The following is a 17,137-nucleotide window of genomic DNA, read 5'->3' as shown; positions in this document are numbered from 1 at the left end:
CGGTCTCAACTTTCCAAGTCTGACCTGCTACATATATGTTATAACAATCGTTGACTGGGGAGTAAGAGTAACAATCTGTGATATAAGCTTCTGGAATCACCTGAAAAGTTATGTAACATTTTATTGTTAGATATATATGTATACCATTTAGTTGACAAGTATAACAAAATAAATATTGAATCAAACATGTTAGTATACTTACTATTATCTTTAGAACTTCGTAACGGTTTACTGTCACAAATGATTCACCACATATGTTTTCTACGAAACAATCGATTTCAATATTTTTATCTCCGATTATCCTTAACAGCAAGAACGTCCTCTTTGTCAACTTAAGATCCCTTACGACATTACCCCATCCGTCAGTGATAACGGATTCCCCGCTTACATTTCACAACGATACTTGCCAACTTCTTTGACTTTGATGATGTATCATTATTTTTGTCCTTTGCCAATAATCTCCATATACATTCTTCACAAAGTCAAGTGGCAGCACCTGCAGTTATTTTTATTTGTTACATGTTCTCTAATAGAAGATATATATAATTTTTTAAGCATTATAGCATACCAGTTTTAACGATGATGGCTCTTCTAACACACAGAGACATGATGGACTCATTTTTGTATACCTGTAATATACCAACATTTGTTATTAACATGTACTATTGAACTTGAATGAATACATATATGTTCATAATGATTAAAAAAAATATGTGTTCAGGACCATTAGACGAACACCTTTTGTGAATATGCCTTTATCATTCTTATATTTTGAAAACTTATACTGATATAATGTCGATATTAGTTCCATTATTCCTAATCCTAATTCATAATCTACATCAAATATGTTGTATACATACTTTCAATAACACAACAGACAACATCCATACTAAATGAACTGTTTTCATATCATCTTATTTGAGTACAACTAAACAAAAATTCGTTTTAATCAATGAGTTTATAATAACATATATGTTTTCCATCCTTTATGATTCATTACAAAATCCGAATATACCATTTTCATTAAATATGTAATCCACAATGTAAATCACACGAATTATCTATATTAGATGACAAACATACCAAATTTATCAAAACTTCAAGATGATTAAACCCTAAAATTCAATTTCATGTCTAACACCGATTTAGTCTCATATAAAACACCGTATCTTCTGCATATACTAACTAAAACATGTTTAGTTGCTGAATTTCACAAAAAAATCGACCTTTAGCTAATCGGATTTTGGAAGGAAGTTTACCAGAATCCAAACGACGGTGAAGGGAGACTTTTTTTCTTGCAATAGAGATGATGAAGATTGGTGAGTTGATGGATGTGTTGATAAATGTAGATTGTAATGTTGAAATATCTATTACCTATAAAGTTAACATTCATTTTATTTATTTTATAATCTTCTAATACGAACGGTTACATTTTTTTTTGTTGATTTTTAATTATAGTAATTATTTACATTTACTTATTAATAATAATTGCATCATAGATTTGTATCTCTATATTTAAAGAAATTTGTTAAATATGTGTAATAAAAGTTTAACAATTTTCATTATATATGGAAAATAGAATAACCATGTTTTTACATATTATTTGTCTTTAAATAACTTTTTCTTATAAATATAGATAATACCTAAAGCATCTTCATCCAATTCAAAGTTTTATTATCAGTGAAGATGCTTAACTGTTTTTTAAGTTTTCTATCAAACAACAAGATGAATTCTTGGGTATGTTGATGTTATAATTATTTTTATTTCTTTGTTATATGTTTGTATTAATTCTTACTTTGCATATAGATTTTACCGAGGAGTTACCACAACTGGGTAGCTGATTTCAAGTTAGCTACTGATGGTATGGTTCAAATCATTACACTTGGGTGAAAGAATTTTTAATGTCAAAATTAGAAAAGCAGGTTCTTCATACTTTTTTCACGACGGATGGTTCAATATGATTCAGTCACTACTATTACCAAAGAATTCATTGCTTATGTTTCAGTACGAAGGTAGTCTAACTTTTAGATTAATATACTTCTATCAAGATTTTGCACTTGCTCAAGGTGATTTCTTATATTGCCAAACATCACAATTCTCTGAACATAAAGATCATTTGGTAATTATTTTTTTTATGTTTGTACTATAGTGGTATTTGACAAATTTTACAAAACTTTCTTTAATATAAATTTTTTTTTTGTACTTGCAGCTTATCGATAGATTTTCTGTTCATCATAAGTTGAAGAACATACTACCTACGAAACATGTTACTATAACCTCTTTTCCTAACCGTACATGGTTGGTTGTTATGGAAAAACATGGTGACAATTTTTATATGACTACCGGATGGGATCGCATTAAAGAAGACATGAAAATTGAAGATGAACACTTTATTATCTTCGATATGATTTCTGAATCAAAATTTGATATGATGGTTTTTAGAGGGACAGAAGCTTTGGTCCGTATTCCTGAACGACATCTTGGACATGTTAAAGTAGAAGTTAAAAAAGAAGTTAATGAAGAAGGTGCTGCTTAAATTGTTTAGTGTTCTTTATGCTATGATTATGAACGAATAAAAGAGAAGTTTGTTGTTCTCAGTATTACATTTTATTAATTTTTACTCATATAGACGTTCTTATCATTTATTCATCCACCTTATTCATCATGCAATTTTTCATTTATTAACATATATGTATGTATTATTTTTTTTTACAAAGATAGATTAACAACCCGTGAGTATTCACGGGTTATAACCTAGTTAATTAACATAACAACATAACAGAAACAATTATAACAGAAACAACTATAACAGAAACATACATACAATCTGGAGCGGTGATATGTTGTAGATTGAAGACTGGATTACAATCAGATCATCTTCGATTATGGCAGCGAGTGACGAGTCCGACGATTAGGGTTAGATTTTGTGTGTGTGAGTGTGACTGTGGACCGGAGAGTGAGAGTCGGAGACTAGAGGCAGGGCGGCGATATGAATTATGATATGACTGAATATTGTTTTAGGAATAAGATTTAGGGTTAGATTTTCATATTAAATATTAAGTTGAGCTGAATATTTTTTGGCCTTTTAATTTGTTTTTTTGGGCAATTATATTTTTTGGGTTTTTAATCTATAAAATCTATAATACATATATAATATATATATAATATATATATATATATATATATATATTAATTATTAATAAAAATACTTCGAGCGAAACCAAGCGATCGACGAGCGAGCGGAGCTTTGCTTATGCTTGTATTGAATTTGAATCGAACCGATCCGAGCGGCTCATTTACAAACTGAGCGGGAATCGAACGAGCATTTTTCGAGCATTTTTCAAGCGATATTCGATCTTCGAGCAGTTTGAACAGCCCTAGTTACCTATTAGTGTAACAGTTTTATTTCATGCTTTGCCGAGTTGCTTTTCATGCTTTCTATGTAGTACTTGGTTATTTTTATTCTCTAATTTAGGACGTAAAGTAGTACTATGTTTTTGTCTATATGTACTGAAATTTAGAGAACGAAAGGGCAATGTGTTCATGATAAAAAAAAAAAAGTTTACCTGTTAATTTTCTCAAGAGTTGTTTAATTGTTTCTATGCTACTTCAAGTTTGGCAATTTGAATGGTGTTTTTGGAGTCTAATTACGGATTAAGTGGTGTATCTGTATTTTAATCCAATTTTAGTTTGCCCTAATCGTTTCTTCTGTGGTGTTTCTATATTACAAGAGACTATTTGAACTATATTTTTGTTGCCGTTTGATTTGAACCAGTGATTCCGGGGTGTCACTCCTATCACCACGTATCATGTGTACATCAATATTATTTAATCCTTGTATAAACTGTAATTTTATTATTTTCAGGAAAAATTTACACCTTCAAATATTTGAATTCAAAGACCCCGTTGCAGATCAAGGTGGCAATTTTTAGCTTATTTACTTGGTTATGACTTATGAGAGATATGGTATCCTTATGTGAAAATGAATAGGTTGACTTAAATATAAGGTTGAAAATTTCAACTGATATGCATATACTAGAGCTTGACAAACTTAGTGAGGTAACCTCCAAATTACTTACGTGTACTAGTTTGAGACTGAACGACAATTTTAGTATTTCTAGTGTCCAAAAGATTTTAGGGTTGTTGTTGATGCAACAAACACGAGACCAAAGATGGTAGCTGAGTTGGTTAGGCAAAAAGGTTGAAGGGTTCAACCTTGCCTAACGCAGGTCGCGGGGTCCCCCCACGTTTGCAAGACGTGGAAGGAGGTTTACTAGTTTGTAATTGTTGTTTGTTGAAAGTTCTTTCTCCGAGACGTGCTCGAATCCAGAAGTGAGAGCAAAAGAATGTGTGTGGTGGACGTGATAAGGAGTAACTTGGAAGTGAGCAAGTACTCTACGAATGACCAGAGATGAGAGAATCTCAACTGGTCAGAGGATGTTTTTTGGAGTAAATGAGATGTCTTTTTATAAGGGAAGACATCTCCCAAAGTGGCATGTACAAGACTAGTAATCCTGCTTGCAGTGGAGGGTTTCCCCTTTTGGGGTTGAAGGCTTTTGACCCCTGGGTAATAACGTGTATTGTGCAGACCTGCTTTGCTTTTGCGGGCGTGGGTTGGTGAAGCAAGCTTTGGATGTGATTGATTACTGTTCACTCCTCGCTTTTCCCATCTTACAGCTTTTCAACCGGTGAACCATTTAACCATTTAAGCATTTGCATATCTAGTCACTTTATTTAATCTTGGGCTACCCCCGTCATCAGCCCCCCAAGTCAGAGGCTTTTGGGTAGTATGCTCAAAGATTTCTGACTTTTATGCATGTGTTTTATTGCTTGAAGGTTTCAAGGGTTCGTTGCTTGACGGGTTAGAAGGCTGAAGGCAGTTAATATTTGAATTTGAATTTTAAATGATTGACAGTTGATTTGATTGATGTATGGCAGTAGATAGGGTGGCGGTTTTGCAGAAGTTATTATTTGCCTTTATTACCCCTATTGTAGGTTCATATTTATTTTATAATTGCAAATCTTTTCCATTTTACTCATAACTTCTCCAAGTTTCTGCCATTTATCTTCCTTCTCTAAGGTTAGTTTTCTTTACGCCTTTCACTCTTCGTTTTCTGTTTCTTAGAAAATGGGTGCTCTTAAGGACTTAGCGAAATCATTTTCTCGAATAACACAAGAGGAGGTAGATTTATTTTGTATGGAATATGGCTTTGATAAAAAATTTAACCCAACTGCCCCTGCTTGCGATGTTTCTGTTGATAAACCGAACCCTGGTTCGATTGCTCTTTACTGTCGTCATTTTCAATGGTCGAATCTTCGTTATCCCTTTTCATTTTTCGTTTTAAACTTGCTGGAGTATTATCGGGTTTCTTTTGGGCAAGTTCATCCGAAGGGGATGGCTAGGGTTTTACATTTTGAAGTTTTGTGTCGTGCTCTTGGGTATGATCCATCTTTGTTGCTTTTCCGACGGTTTTTTCGCCTGGCTAAGAATGGTGACTGGTTCACCTTTGAGACATCAAAGGTTGACACTTGTCTTATTTCATCCATGGTTACAACACTTGGATCCTGGAAAGATCGCTTTTTCTGGGTTTCCGAGTCTATTGTTCCTTTCAAAATGGTGTGGAGGCATCCGGATGCTGTTCTCAATGATCCGGAGCCTTCTGAATCTGAGTTGAACGATGCCTTTCTTTCAGCCATTCGGGGATGCCCTTCGAGGGTTCGTCCCTTCCCAGAACATTTGTTAGTGCTTTTAGGGGTTAGTAACATTTGGGGGAAAGCCGATCGGGATCCGGTACTAATGAGAAATGGCATTGGTATGCATTTTCCCCTTTTGCCCTTTGCTCATTTCTTTTTACTTATGACTTATTTGCTTTTATTTTGTTTTTGTCAGTCATGTCTTCTTTGGATTTCATCAAGAGTGATGACACTTCTGATGTTGTGTTTGAGGATGCTCCGTCTGTTCCGGGTGAGAATGTTGTGGTTAGGACTGCCGAGCAAAGGTTTGAGGGCACGGGCTATGCTAGTGTTGCCAATGTCAAGGGTTTTTCTAAGTCCAACGCTCCCAAGTCTTCGACCCGCCGATCTTCTTGTCGTTTGTTGAAAGCTGGTCCTCAATCCACTTCTACTGAACCAGTGGAGTTGAGTGATGATATTGAAGTTTCGGAAGATCAAGGCGTTGAAGCAAATGCTGAGAAGGACAAGGAGTTGGTTGTTCGTGGTAAAAAGGTTTCAAGCAAGAAGGTTGTTTCTACCCCTGTTCAGGAGTCTTCAAGCAGGGACGTTGAAGGGTTGGATCCTGAAGGGACTTATGTGCCTGCTTGGTTAGTGAAAAATGACGACACCTTCAAAGATGCTGCTGTTTGTGAGGATGCTCTTAGTTATCTCGCTCCTCCTTCTGTGCACAAGACCATTGCTGGGATGGATGATGACTTGATGTTGTCTCTGATGGTTTTGAGCACTTGCAACCTTGCTGCTATGCTTCCTCAAGGTATTACTCGTTTTCGTCAAAGGATGCAAGAATATGAGGACTTCTCCAAGAAGAAGGATAAGATGAAATCCTCCATAGCATCGATGAAAAAGGAGATAGTTGGTTTTGCCGAGAAGGAAGCGGCATGGCGGAAGGAGGTTGGTGATTTGAAGAAGATGCACGAGATTGAGATGGGTGATTTGAAGAAGAGTTTTGAAGCAAACTTGTTGAAGTTAAAAGCTGACCGGGAAGCTTTGGCTGTTCAGCAACAGGCTTTTCGTGAGGAGAAAGAAGGGTTGAAAGCTTCAGTTGGTCGTGCTACTGCTGACAATCAGTGGTTAATTGAGCATGGTTTCCAGCAGGTTGTTACTTATCTTTTACATTCCAAGGAGTTCAATTCTGCCCTTGGTGATGTTTATACTAAGCTTCTTAACCTGGGGAAACACCAAGGCCTTATTGCTGGTTACAAGCTTCACGAATCCGGACATCCTTTGGAGAAGTCACCTCTGTTTCATCCCGAGGCCTCTGATGTTTTTAAAGGCTCCGTTGAGCAAATGGAGAGGCTAACCTATCCTTATGTTCATGAGGTTTCCTCTTGCTTTGGTAAGCCTTTATCTGTCTTACAGGATTTGAAACCTGAGGGGTTGAATGAAAAGGTGTGTGCTGAGGTTTTGGGCTCCCTTTCAAAGAAGAGATCTTATTCCGGAGATAGTGATGATACCCTCTCGAGTCAGCCTGATGTTTCAAAGGATGTTGGTTTAGAGGCCTCCGCGGTTGGTGGTGATGATGGTGCTAAGGCCAAGAAGTCTAAGAAAGCCAAGAGGTCCAAAGCTGAAGGTTCCAAGCCTTCTGCCATCTGATGTTTATTCGTAGCTTTCTTAGCAAAACACTTTATGGTCTGTAATATTTTAAACAATATTAGGTTTCTTAGCAAGGTAACCTTTTTTGTAGAGGGTTTCTCCTTGCAACACATATTGTCTTGCTTTGATTTTAACCCTTTCGGCTTCTATTTGATCATTGGGTAGTTCATTATTTTGAAGGAATTTTTTGATGGGAGTCATCCAATTTGGATCTTCCTCGGTGACTACATCTTGTCCTTCCAATTCATCGATCGATGGGGCCTTCAACACTTCAACCAACACCTTTTTAGTGAGGTGGGCAAAGGTGAGGGATGCTAATTTACTCAAGGCATCGGCCTTTTGTTTTGGGACCTTGGAATTTGCTTGATGCTGCATGTTTGGAAGGTGTTCATTAATTCCTTGGACTTCTCTTTGTATCTTCTCATGTTGGGTTCTTTAGCAATGTAGCTGTCGTTAACTTGGCTTGAGACTAGCAATGAATCTGTGAACACTTCAAGCTTCTGAACTTTCATTTCTTTGGCCAGTCTTAAACCAGCGATCAATGCCTCGTATTCAGCCTCGTTATTGGTGGTCTGAAAATTAAAACGGAGAGCATATGTGAATTCTATGTGACACCTGTGTCACCACAACCATCAAACAAATACCAAACCAATGAAATATTGTATTTCATAGTTGGGATTTATATAAACATGTGTATCTTTTGCACATATCAATTCTTGTTCGATTTCGGGCTTTAAATCGCTTTCTGGAAGGTTATACGCGATCTGATGCGTAAATATAACCAGTTTAATGCAACAAACACTCCGGAACAGTGAAATAGGCTTAACATACCTTAAATAACCCTTACATAACTGGAAATAAGTTTTGAATGGTTTGGTATGCCGAAATCAAGTTTATTCGCTTACAGGGACTAAATTCGACAAACTGCGAAAGTATGTCAATTTGTACTGTAACAGACCTTCCGGAACTTGATCATAATTTAAATATGCCGTAAATATCCTTTACATAGCTTAGAAATAGGCTTTGAGGTGTTTGGTGCGCAAAAATAAACTTTATGCTCATTCAGGGACTAAAAGCGTCAAAAAGTGCATAAGTTTGCATTTTCGCGCATATTTTACGTTCTGAATACTTCCGGACATCCAAAAATTTATGTAAGCATTAAAATATTTTATTTTAGTGTTTGGTATGATAAATTCCATTCGTCGCTTAATTTGGATCGTTTTTGCCTTCGTTACGACTCCTGTCGTAATTAAGCGAACGCAACCGTACGACCAAACGAACCGACATCCGTGATGTCTTTGAGCATATTTTAAGTTCCCTATACTTTAATATCATTTTAGAGCCTTGAAATGAGGTTAAAGGGGTTTAAAAGTGCCAAAAAAAATAAAGTTTTACAAGTGTAGGGACCATTTTTGAAATTTATGGCAGATTCAATGAACCTAGTCCATTTTGAAGTGTTAATGGTTTTCACCCATGGTTTTGCAAAACCATGGGATGGTATTCAATGAACATAGTCCACATTAGGGGCTCCCATGGTTTTTGAAAACCATGTGCCCACATGTAAGGTCTAGATCAAATCACGTTTTTCGACGAACGATCTTAACGGTTCAAGGAAATCTATAAATACCCCTCACCGATTTCATTTTTCCTCACATTTGAATCTGATTCTACACTCTCTAAGTGGAAGTATATGCTTCCTACCTGAGAGTGAATCGGGTTCGAATCTTGCGGGGACCTTCTGTAAGTATTCTTTCGCGTTTTTCATTCGTTTTAGCGTTAAAGTCAAACTGCGTTTGACATTCTACAGTAACCAGTTTATGGTCAATGCGAAGTTCGTTTGAACTTCATAACGTGAGCGTAATCACGATGGTTATAGTCCCTAGTAACTATACCTATTGATTACCACGTTATCTAGGCTCAGTGACGAGTCGTAGTTTCGGCCAAAATGCGTTTTCTCGCGTATTTTGTAACCAAACTACTCTAGGGTATTAAAACCGTTTGTTTTAATACCAAACCTGTTTTCTAACTTTACTAAACATGTTCTAGCATGTTTAGCTCGTCGCTTTTAGATTTGTGCTTGTTTAGGGTCGTAAAGGTAAGCGATCTAATCAATCGCTTATGCTTACGAACCCGACCCATTGGTCGATCTTTAGGATCCGACCAAACACATTAGGTGACCATAGTTGTATAAGGAATAACCTTCCGAGGTTATACCTTATGGTCACGACGTTTAGTTAGTTATATGATAGGTAGTTTATATGCCTTAGGTAAATTACCAAAATGCCCTTTTTACGCATAAATTCATTTTAAGTCTATGTAACGAAATTTTTGACATCTAAACTGATTTAACAACAACATTAAACATGTTAAGGCATATCTTGCTTGTCATAGGACTAGTTAGGCATTCCAAACGCGTTTTACACAAACGACGCGTTAAAGCGGCGTAAGCTACCTTAACGGGTCGTAATGGGTCAAAAGCACTTAGGATAGGTTTCGTTTTAGTACGTAAGCTTTGTTAAACCATATTACATAAGTTCCCATACTTATTTGGTTTACGAACCCTTGGTGGTTATCCTAAGACTTCTAAGCACCCTCAAGTGAGTACATAGACCCCTCTTTTACTGTTTTTCAAACATTTTGGGGTGAAACGCATGTGCCTACTTGTTACTTTCATGATTTCATGCTTTTATATCATATACTTGCTATGTTCATTAGTACACTATTAGTACATGATTTCATTATGTTTTTGCTATGTATGCCCATTGTGTGCATACTAAATACATCGTTTTACATAACATTTCATGCTATGTATGTTCATCATACTTAGTACATTTTACATCACATGCTATGTATGCCCATTGTGTGCATACTTAGTACATCGTTTTACATAAGATTTCATGCTATGTATGTTCATCATACTTAGTACATCGTTTTACAAGACATCTTATACTTGGTATCATGCTATGTATGTCCATCCGTCGCATACCTAGTACATTGTTTGTGCATTCTTACCTATGGTTTGGTTGTTACATATTTCACTTGCCATACATGAAATTTTTTTTACACAATACTTGATTGACATTTGACAACGGTTTAGACATGGGCAATTTACATTGGTGGTTTATGTGGGTCAGTGATTTGAGTAACGAGACGTGTGTAATGTGATACAAGCATGGTGGATACGCCGCTGGTACTTTCTATATATAAGTGCTTGTATATATTACATGGCGTAGCGTTATTTAAATCATTCATTTGGATTTGTACATTTTTACACAAATAACATATTTTTCACAAGACATTGTTTTACAAAACAGTTTGTTTTATACAAACTCATTTTTACTTGGTTATTCATTTAACCTTACATCATTCTTTTAACTATACATATCTATCATCAATTTTCAAACGTTTTATAAAAGCAAACACTTAAACTGGATTCATGGCAAGTTTTTGGTTAAACATTTTCTTAAACCTAAGTCATGGATCCTATTTTTCATAAAACATATGTACTCGCCGGCATTTTTATGCTGACGTATTTTCACATGTGTTTCAGGTACAATAGTTGATGATATTTGATGATGATATTGATGCATGCTCACATAGGATTGGACGAGACCTTAGTGACATTAAAAGATGCAAGACTAGTTAATTTTTGTTATGTTTCTTTATTGTTAAGACATTGTAACTCATTTAATTCAATAAAACAAAATTTGTTTAATCCATGGTTGTGAAACAATGATTCTGTTACAACACTCCCCGACGTTTCCGCCACGTTTTGTTGTTTTACGTGGTCGGGGTGTGACATTCTAACCCTTCAGGGTTGATTAGAACTAAACCGGCTCCTGACCCTTCAACGCTTGAAGCCCCATCAGTAAATAATTTCCAGGCTTCAGGGTTGGAGGGTTCAGTGGTTGTGGTGTTTACTTCGTCAATTGTTTGGCTTGGGACTTCTACCAGGAAGTCGGCCAGAACTTGAGCTTTAATGGCTTTTCGTGGGACATAGGTGATGTTGTGTTCACCCAGTTCCACTGCCCATTTTGCTAGCCTTCCAGAGTTTTCAGGTTTTTCAAGCACATTCTTGACAGGTTGGTCAGTGACCACTTGTATAGGATGTGCTTGGAAGTACCTCCTAAGCCTTCTAGCTGTTTGGACCAGAGCTAGGGCAAGTTTTTCGAGGGGAGGATATTTGGTTTCAGCTAATTTTAGAGTTTTGCTGAAAAAATTAACGGGTACCTGGGCCTTGTCTCGCTCAATGGTGAGGACTGCACTGATGGCTTCGTCAGCGATTGAAAGGTACACTGATATTACCTCCCCAGTTTCGGGTGCTGCAATATCTGGTAGGGAAGCTAAGTGTTGCTTCATTTGATTGAAAGCTTCTTCAGCTTCGTCAGTTCATTTGAAATCCTTCTTGTCTGAGCAGTTTTTGAGCGTTTTGTAGAAGGGCAGAGATCTTTCGCCAGTTTTGAGGTAAAGCGCTTCAAGGCTGCAAGCTTCCCGTTTAAGCTTTCAACCTCCTTCTTGGTTCTTGGTGGTTTAGCTTCGAGGACGGCTTTTACTTTGTTAGGGTTGGCCTTGATGCTTTGCTTTCCGACAATGTGATCCAAGAATTTTCCCTCCTCGAATCCAAATGAGCATTTTTCCGGATTAAGCTTCATGTTGACCTTTCTGAGGTTCTTGAAAGTTTCTTGAATATCGTCAAGCATTTGGTGTTCCGTCTTGCTTTTAATTACCAAGTCGTCAACGTATGCCTCCATGTTTTTGCCAATTTGGTTTTCGAAGGCCTTGTCGATGAGTCGTTGATAGGTGGCTCCTGCATTTTTGAGGCCAAAAGGCATCTTTTGATAACAAAAGATCCCTTTATCCGTGTGAAAGGCTGTTTTTTCTTCATCCTCCTTCTTCATGAGGATTTGGTGATAGCCTTTGTATGCATCAAGAAAGCATTTAAACGAATATCCTGTGAGGGAATCGACCTTGAGATCAATTTCCGGTAGTGGGTAACAATCTTTGGGACAAGCTTTGTTAAGATCTTTAAAATCTATGCACATTCTCCAAGAGTTGTCGAGTTTCTTGACCATAACCGGGTTTGCAACCCATGATTGGTACTTGACTTCTCGGAGAATGCCGGCCGACACAAGTTTTTCAACCTCTTGGCAAGCTGCCAGGCTTCTTTCGGGTGCCAGGCTTCTTTTCTTTTGGACCACCGGTTTGACATCCGGTGGTATTCTTAATTCGTGCTCGGCAATGTTCCGAGGGATCCCGGTCATATCTTCTGGAAACCAAGCGAATACATCACTGTAATGTGTTAGCAGCTTTTCAAGGTATGAAAGGGTCTCCTGAGAAAGGTTTGGGTTGACTCTTATCCGTTGCTCAGGGTATTTAGGGTTTATGACCAACCCTTGCCTGTCTTCTTCACTGTTTGAGCTTTGACCCTCAATCATGTAAGCTTCCTGCGAGGGTTGAAGGGTTGCTATCCCCCTTTCAGTAGGGAATTTGACCGTGCCATGGCCAACAGACACTGCCATGTAAAATGCACATTGTCCTGGCCTCCCTATGATCACGTCATAACTTGAGGGGATGTTGATAACCACAAAGGTTAATGACTGGGTTCTCTCTTTTAATCCTTCACTGAAACGAACATCAAGGGTTAGCTGCCCCAAAGGCTTGAGGCATATATCGGCGATACCTTTTATAGAGTTTCCAGAAGGCTGAAGCCTTGAACGTTCTTCATTACTTAAACGGTTGAAGAACTTTTCGAACATGATTTCAGTGGCTGCCCCAGTATATATGTATGCTTTACATGTTTGCAGTGTTCCCACAGTGGCTTCTACCACAAGGGGTCTGGGAAGTGGATCCTTCTTCGTTGGGGGGAAGCAGACACACTGAAGCTCCCAGGCTTCCAACCGCTGCTTCTTGTGAGGAACCTTATCATCAGAGTATACCATATTGACTTCCTTTCCCTTGCCTTCAGCCATCTTGTCTCGAACTCCTTTTACCAAATGGGCGAGTTCTCCTGACTTAACAGCCTCCTCAATTCTCTTTTTTAGTTGGAAGCAATCGTTGGTGTGATATCCCTTTTCTTCATGAAACTCACAGAATTGCGTGGAGTTCTCATTTTTTCTGCTTTTGGGGAGAGGCCTGGGAGGTCTAAAGTTTTGTTTGACTTCTTCTGTTGCCAGGATTTCCTGAGGGGTTTTGGTGAGGGGAGTGAAACTCATGCCTTTGTCTCTGCTTGAAGGGTTCCGACATTCAGACCTTCGAGAGACTGAACCCTTTGGGCGCCTGTCATAGGAGTTAAAGTTTCCCCTCTTTCTGGCTGGGCTATTGCTTCGCCAGCCAGACCCTCTTTTCCTTTGTTCCTTGATGTCTACAGCTTCCTCTCCCCGAATGTGAGCTTCGGCCCTTTCAAGGGCTTCTTCCAAGGTTTTGGGCAGAGATTTGTTGAAATCTCGTGTGAGGTATTTGGAGGTTATGGCATTCATAAAGCCAGCCACTCTCATTTTCTCATCTGCCCCTACATAGGTCAGACCTTCCTTCTTGTATCGTTCAATGAAGGCTCGAAGTCTTTCATCATCACGTTGTTTTATCTAGAAGATTACTGTTGCGTCTTTGACATGTCGCCTTTGTTGGGAGAAGTTTGCCAGAAAACTCCTGCTGAGATCGTCAATGCTTTGAGCAGGTAGGTCGTTGAACCAGATTCTGGCGGATCCAACAAGAGTCTGCATGAACATTAGGCAACATTCAGCATTTGACCATTATTCTATTCGAGCTGCACCAGTGAAGATCTGGAGATGGTCCTCGGGATCTTCAGTCCCATCATACGTTCTGATGTGGGTTGGCATCTTGATTTTTGATTGAAAATCATAGTCGGCTATCTGCCTTGAGAAGCATGAAAGGTTGCTTGGCTTATAGGGTTTAGCCAAGTCCTCTTCAGGCCTTGTATCCACATTGTTACTATTGCCGTGATTCCCCTGAGTGGCTAGCACTTGATTAATGAAGTGTTGCCACGGGAAGTTGGCCATCATCTGGGTCATCATATTGGGTATGAGGTTGAAGCCTTGAAGGCTTCCTGGACCAACCGAACAGTTTATTCCAAGAGGGGTGCTAGTAACAGCACTTCGTGCTAAAGGGAGCACGGACAGAGCTTGCTCCCATGTGGTTGTTACAGAAGCTGGATAGCTTGTCACTGGGGACTGTAGGAGCTGGTCAAGCGTTAGCTCGTGTCCCAGAGGAGCACCACTAGTAATTGGTTGGGAAGAGAGGATAGGATGTACCGTAGGATTTGTCATAGTGGACAGATAAGGGTGAGGGTTTAGAGGGTTGCTGGGACCAGCCTCAATTCTTGTGGTAAAAGGTGGTAGGGGTGGTCCGGGAGACAGCGTTGGCTCAGGTTCGTCATAATCTAAAAGAATCCTTATACCCTTTTCCTTTTCTTTACTCATGTGCTGGTTAAGAAGTGACCTTAACTCGAGGAAATTATTAGCGACCCCCTCGGGGGTAAGTTCAACACGCGCTGGGTGTCAGATACACCGACATTGGGAGATGGAGCCCCAGATCTGGATGGGGTTGGTGTGTTGAAGGTAAGGAACTCGGGTGTGCTCCCCGGAGTCGAGAAAGGTGTTGTTATAGTCATATGAGCTTGGCTACTACCCGGGGTGGAAGTGTTTGGAATCTGGTTTACTTCTCCCGGAGATCCACTTTCAGACATGGTGACTTTAAGTGAAGAGAGCTACACTACTAGGTCTTTTTTGAGAAGAAATAGCGGCGAAGCCCCACGGTGGGCGCCAACTTGTTGATGCAACAAACACGAGACCAAAGATGGTAGCTGAGTTGGTTAGGCAAAAAGGTTGAAGGGTTCAACCTTGCCTAACGCAGGTCGCGGGGTCCCCCCACGTTTGCAAGACGTGGAAGGAGGTTTACTAGTTTGTAATTGTTGTTTGCTGAAAGTTCTTTCTCCGAGACGTGCTCGAATCCAGAAGTGAGAGCAAACAGAATGTGTGTGGTGGACGTGATAAGGAGTAACTTGGAAGTGAGCAAGTACTCTACGAATGACCAGAGATGAGAGAATCTTAACTGGTCAGAGGATGTTTTTTGGAGTAAATGAGATGTCTTTTTATAAGGGAAGACATCTTCCAAAGTGGCATGTACAAGACTAGTAATCCTGCTTGCAGTGGAGGGTTTCCCCTTTTGGGGTTGAAGGCTTTTGACCCCTGGGTAATAACGTGTATTGTGCAGACCTGCTTTACTTTTGCGGGCGTGGGTTGGTGAAGCAAGCTCTGGATGTGATTGATTACTGTTCACTCCTCGCTTTTCCCATCTTACAGCTTTTCAACCGGTGAACCATTTAACCATTTAAGCATTTGCATATCTAGTCACTTTATTTAATCTTGGGCTACCCCCGTCATCAGTTGTCATAGTTGTTTTTGTTTACCTTTCGTTGAGAACTTTAAAAATTTGTAATGGTTTTTTTTTTTTCATTTCGAATGGTATTGTTTTTTTACTACATATTTTCTAATGAGTAATTCTTATTTAATATTTTAATTTTATTATGTTTCTCGTCCCGCCCTGACACGAACAACTACCGACCTGAAAATTCTAATGTTTGGTTGTGAAAAATTTTAACATCGAAAAAGGGGACCCCAGCGTAAATAAATTCTGGGTCCGCCACTGCGTGCGTGGAATGGGTGTTATATTGATATAATAATTAGGGGGTATGGGCGCTCTACTAGTGATGAAATTCCATCACTTACAACATCCAATCAAGTTACGCCACGTTATCGAGTTTTATTCTATCACTAGTGATAGATTTTAGTGGAAATGTCAATCACCCAGAACCCACAGACCAGTAAACCCAAAACCCACATAAATATACAAACAATAAGAAGATGACAACGCGTGAAGACAACAACGCGTCATATCAACCACGCGTTAACTTTGGGAGTGGCGGTGGTGTATAACGTACAAAAACGCGTGGACTATTGGTGAAAATGGGGCACCCTGGGTGGCTTAGACCGTGAGGTATGGTGGGGCTTGGGTTGGGCATTTGGTGACACGTGTAAAGGGAGCTCCCCCCCCCCCCCCCCCACTGCCTGGTTACATGTCCGCGGGGTATGGCGGGGCGTGAGTTGGGCTTGGGTTGGGTGCACCGCGTGGCAGAAAAGGTTTTTTTTGTTTTTTTTAAATACAAAAAATTTATAAAAAATTACACAACATTTATAAAAAAAATCTACAACTTCATTAAAAAATTAAAAATTACATAATCCTAAAAATTACATAATTTCTAAAAATTACAAAATAAAAAAACCTAGAGCGTTAAAAAATTTTCAAAAAGGTCGATCTTGTCGAACGCCTTGTTTTCCTTGGCTCAAAACTCTATGTTCGCCAACGTCACCCGCTCCTCGTGGCTTAACTCGCCACCGGGAACGGCTTCGTAGTAAGCCTTGAAACGCTCGAGCTTGGGCCGTAGCTCGTGCCATTTATGTTGGCATGCGTTGAGGTTGTGGCGGTCGTTACCGACGTTATGTCGGTAGGCCGCGAATGCTTCCGTCCAATATTTTGTTTGGCCCGGTGGCCGCCCCTTCATAGCGTCGACGACACTAGTGACGAGTGCCATTTCTTCTTCACGGGTCCAGGATGCCATAGCGGTGTTGGGTTCGTGGGATGGGGGGGGACCAGCGGGGTAGCGGGTTCAAGACTGGATAGCCGGTGGGGTTTCGGTTCGTGGGATGGGGGAACCAGTGGGTTGGGGTTACAATATATAGAGGGGGACCCAGGTGGCGGTTACAGAAGATGGGGGGATGGGGGGACCGTTTGAATT

Source organism: Helianthus annuus, chromosome 14 (assembly GCF_002127325.2).
Source record: "Helianthus annuus cultivar XRQ/B chromosome 14, HanXRQr2.0-SUNRISE, whole genome shotgun sequence".
NCBI lineage: Eukaryota > Viridiplantae > Streptophyta > Magnoliopsida > Asterales > Asteraceae > Helianthus > Helianthus annuus.
Note: the sequence above shows the minus strand (reverse complement) of the source record.